A 4,980-nucleotide genomic window follows, 5' to 3' on the forward strand; every position below is an offset into this window, starting at 1 on the left:
GGATCCGGCTCTTCCTTCTTTCTCCGGATCTATTCTGCTTCAAGTTCATTACTCCATGAGATCTGCCAGGATTGCCTCATTCCCTCCTGCCTGCCTCCCACCCCACCACCATCACCTGAGTTTGCTCATATCACTCATTTTCCCCAAGCTCTTGCTACCCCCAACATGCTGCCTGTTTCCTCTGCTAAAACTCTGAGCCCCCAGTGATGGGGAGTCATGTCTATTTTGTTGACTAATAAAGCCCAAGACCCTTGGGAACGGGTATACTTACTAGATTCCCATGTGTAGTAAGAGCTTATACAGATTTGCTGAATGAATGCAGAGGTCCTGGTCCAATCCGATGGGGCACTTTTGTGTCCTGCTTAAAGAATAACTCTCCTTTCCTCCTGAGAGGGTGTGACCACTTCCTTGGTGATCAAAGGCAAGATCTATTTTCTTTATGCTGTTAACCTTAGGTGGGGTGACTGGGGGATCTTCATTTATATTTTAAAATTTGATTCACTCTACAATTTGTCTTCTGTCTATGTATCCTTTTGAGAAACCTTTCATGAGTGATCATTCTTCCATCAGATTGAACAGGATCCAGGAGGAAGTACCAAGCCTGTCCCTTAGGCCATTCTGTGTGTCATGTCCTGTGACCCAGTGGATGCTCAGCACGTAAGTGAACCGACAGGAGTGAGTGAAGAGATGGGAGCATCTCATTATTGTGGTGGCTGCACTCTGTCCGATGCCTTGAGATTTGGGGAACGGTTTACAAGTGCGGAGGTGTGAGGGCAGGGCCTCTGTGCTCTTCCTGAGTGCCCTGGCCTTACCCATTCCCCCAGCCCCCTCTGGGCAGCCAAGCTCAGGAGCTGGGCCACCGGCGATTGTGCTGATCAATAATCCACCTTCACCCCAAGTCCGGGGGTAGGAGCGGCCAGCACACCTGGTTGTAGACTCTGGAGTCAGGTCCTTGGAGGAATTCCTCACTGAACGATGTTTTGGACCTTTTATTTTTCTCTGCAGCCTCCAGCTGAAGAAACAGATTGCCTTAGATACATGAAAGGTGAGGACACCTACAATCCCCATAGAGCCCAGGTGGGGCTGGGAGTCTGCTGTTTGTACAGCCGGTGGGCTCGTGTTGCTTTGGGCATCCCTGTGCCTGAATTCCTGCAGTACACTCGGTGGTAAAGACAGGGGTGTCTGGCAGGGAGGGAAGCTTGTCGGGAGAGTGCACAGCTGGGGAGACGTTAACCTGGGGTGAGCGGGAGCCGGCTGATGCATGGTATCTCGGTGCAGGGAACTCTCCACACTCAGAGAAGTTCCCACTCCCGCAGGGTCCCTTTGATCAGGGTGCTGGGCTGTAAGCAAAGCAGGGTCCCTGTGAGGATCATGGTGCCTTCAGGCAGTGGGAAGTGAGGGGTCCAGTGGCACTTAAATTAACTGTGTACCCGAAGCCAACCCCCGTCTCTTTCAGCCTGTTTCCTAATCTGCAAACCTGGAATCATGTTAACCATCCCGCAGTTTCGTTGATGGGCTGGGACACACTAGACCGCCAGGAGCTGGAATTCCTCTGTCCCCTTTGTTTTCCTTCCTTCCCACTATTTGCTCTCACAAGTTCAGTCTCTCTGTCTCTCTCTCATTCACTTGTAACTTTCTCTCCTGCTCTGGTTTCATTTGATTGCTCCCAATCCCCAGATGAGTGAAATTAATTTCTGTGTGTCAGTTCCAAATTCCCGGGAAAGATGCTCTGTCCCCTCTGGATTGGTTGTCCAACCCATCAGTTGCAGCCAGAGGAGTGAGTCCCTCTGTGACCAGAGAAGGGGCTCTGCCCAGACCCCCAGCCCCCACTGTGGGAACACATAGCTCTCCGAGGAGGAGGTACTGGCTGTGACTTGGTGTCACTAAGTGTGAATTTATCTCTCCTCTTGCCCCACCTTCATCCTCCTAAACAAAGATGAAAATTAAACACTCCCGAGATTTGTGTCATGGAACACTCAGTGTGGGGTCTAAGAGGGCTGGATTCACTGCTGAGTGTAAGGGGCTACAGTGACTCCCCAACGAGAGCCTGTAAAGGAAACAGCACCGGCCCCACCGGACACTTAGGGTGCTGAGTCTGCGTGACATTGAGCCAGGCTTCTGACCACAGCTCAGGGGTCTGGTCCAACCGGTTAGTCTTTGAAGCCAACCAGCTTTGGATTCCTCAATCCCTGAGGATTTACCTGAACCACCAGCTTCTGCATCTCTGAAGACAGATGATGAGAACCCTTCATGTAAGGCATTTGCACAGCCCTGTGCCAGAATTTGTGCTGCACGGTCTGCCCGGCGAGCTGACCAAAGTTGGTATTTTACTGATCTTAGAAATAGTCTGGTTTCCTGACGCACTGTTTCACTGAACAAGAAACAGAAGCCACCTCTGGCTGATAAAAGCAAAAAAGGGACTTAATGAAAAGATACTGGGAGGGTGCATGGAGTGGCCCAGACCAGAGCCGACCCGGGGGCCGTAGGAGATTTTGGGAAGCCCAAGGCACCAGGCTGGGCAGGGTGCTACCTGGCCCCCTGCTGCCCCAGCAGGGACCACCCTCCTCCTGACCCTCCACCTCACTGCAGGTTCATGTCCCGGCAGGGCCAGGTCACACTGAAGCCACCAGCACACACCTCAATGGGGGAGTTTGCCCCGTCTCACCTGGGAGCATGCCTGGTGTGGGGAGAGGCCCATTTAGAGGAAGGCAGTTCCCCTACTGTTCCGAGTAAAGGTGCAATCATTGCCTATCACTCAGGAGAGCCAGGCTGTTCTGACCTTATTGTGGTGACTAGGCCATCTGAGTTCACTTATTACTTTTTAGGTTGGAAGGCCCAAGAGGGAGAAAAAGTGGAGGTTCTAGTACTTATTTTATATTTCCCATGTACCAGGTGCGGTAAGCAAGCCACTTCAGACAAGGCCCAGAGCAACCACGTTAATAGGCCACGGAGCAAGTCTTGCAGTCAGGCATCTGCAGCCCCGAAACCCGTGTCCTCATCAGCTCCGTAGTTACCAGTGGATGTTGTAGGGACTTATGGGACTGTGTGCTCCTGTGGGGGCTGGGATGTGTATGTTTAAATCCACATCTTCAGAAACTCGGCTAGAACCACAGCCACTGATTGTCTGCATGGAGGCAGAGGAGGGGAGGCTTCCAGCCTCTGGTCCAGCTCGTGTGGAGCTCAGAAGTTGCTCCTTCTGTCCTGAAAACAACACCAGAGCTGAGGGAGCTGAAAACCCACTGCTCTTCTTAGATCCACAAGAAAACTGAGGGGGAAAGCTGCTCCCAACCCAGAGAGGCAGCTGGGCAGGCTTGGAGAGTCACAGCTCCCAGGGCAGAACCCGCTTTTGTAAGAACCCCGGGGGCAGGCAGATTTAACACGTCCCTGAGGCCAGCTGGAGGCTCAGCGTGGGGAAGTCTGATTGAGAACTTCAGGGGGCCAGTCAGAGGGGCCCCCTGCTCTTTTTCATGCATTTTACTTCCAGGACCGTACCCTGTTCTCAGAGTGAATATCATAGGAAAACTCCTCATGCTTCCTGCCAGGAAAGGATAAAATAGCTCTATTGAAATACACCCAGAACATTCTCTTCCATTGTGGGGGGTTGTGTGTGTGTTTTTTTTTTTAATGAGAAATTATTTTAAAAGAGCCTAACCAGCCTGGGGGAAGGGAAATCCCTTCTGTGTCACCCAAATTGGGGTGAGGGGAAAGACACACTTGTGGAGGTCACAGCTCAGGGCACAGGCTCAATGAGAACTAATCACAGGAGTATATATGCCCTTCTCTGTTCCGCTACCCCAACACCTTACCTCCATGTCAGTAGGGCCTCTGTGTAACAACAGGAATAAAATTAAAAGAAGTAAATATCTCAGGAGTGTCTAGGGAAAACCCAAAGTCAGCGGGGGGATGAAAACAAGGACACACAGGCAGCTTTAGGCTCTCACACCAATGGCTGTAGCAAACTACACACAGCCCATCCCAGTAGATAAACAGAAAACCTCACAGAAAAAAACTATTTATTTTGGTTCTCTTACCCAGTGCATTCCATGGTGCATCCTCACCTAGAATTGAGTGGAAGCAAGTCCATTTCAGAAGGGACATAACTGAAGAGGAATGGCTTTCCAGACTCTGAAGGGCAGAGAAAGCACCAGCCTGGGTTAGAGAAAGGTGAGGGGTGGCATAGGGAGTGGGCTGCCTTCTTCCCCAAATGAGGAACCTTCCTGAGGCCAGCACCATGGGAGGGAGGGCCATGGGGTGGAAGCAGCCAGACTTCTTCCTGAGAACTGATGGGATGCCTCAAAGGGACCATTCAGGTGCCCATTCAGATGTCTTGACGGTGGGAGCCAGTCGGTCTGCCTCAGAGCCCAGGACTGAGGTGGGCGCACAGCAGGCAGGTCTTGGCCGGATCCATTTCACTTCTCCAAAGCCCTGTGTAAAACATGAAGCGTGGACGGCCTGGTGAGCACAGCTCTGCCCTCAAGACCGGTTTTTACTCCTCTCTTCCCAGAGAACAGCATCTCTGAGCCCTTCCTGGGTGACCTCACAGAGATCACCCTAGTGGCCCAGGCTAGTGACCGGGAACATGTACCTTCCTGCAGCCAACCACAGACGTCCACTGATGCATCATATTCTGGCAAATATGTGAGTTCCTGTGCATTGGCCTAACAGCAGAGACTCTGCCACAGGCCCAAGAGGTGGTGTGTGGGACATACAGGGGTGCAGGACTGTACGCAATGCAAAGGTGTAAGTGGTGGCAGGGGTGCAGGGGCTGTGGAGGGTGAAGGCAGTTCAGGGAATGTGGGGGTGCAGGCAGTGCAGAAGTGCAGAGAGTGGCAGTGGTGCAGAGGTACAGGGAGTGTCGGGGTGCAGGGAGGTGCTCAGGCAAGTGCACATCCTCGCAGTCAGCCTGACCACGGGAGGCTAGTGCAATGTTTTGGGGCGGTGGAGGCGGCGGCAGCGGCGGGTTGGAGGCTGCCTGGGCAA

The 4,980-nt window shown here is 52.5% G+C and overlaps 1 long non-coding RNA gene across 1 annotated transcript; it reads left to right on the plus strand.

The window, feature by feature from the left end:
• The first annotated feature begins 1,077 nt into the window (after window positions 1-1,077).
• LOC135320923 (uncharacterized) lies at window positions 1,078-4,598 on the plus strand. Its single transcript, XR_010380293.1, has 3 exons — window positions 1,078-1,166; window positions 4,036-4,164; window positions 4,505-4,598. It is a non-coding gene; the product is annotated as an uncharacterized LOC135320923 (long non-coding RNA).
• The last annotated feature ends 382 nt before the right edge of the window (window positions 4,599-4,980 follow it).

This window comes from Camelus dromedarius, unplaced genomic scaffold (genome assembly GCF_036321535.1).
Source record: "Camelus dromedarius isolate mCamDro1 unplaced genomic scaffold, mCamDro1.pat HAP1_SCAFFOLD_183, whole genome shotgun sequence".
Lineage (NCBI taxonomy): Eukaryota > Metazoa > Chordata > Mammalia > Artiodactyla > Camelidae > Camelus > Camelus dromedarius.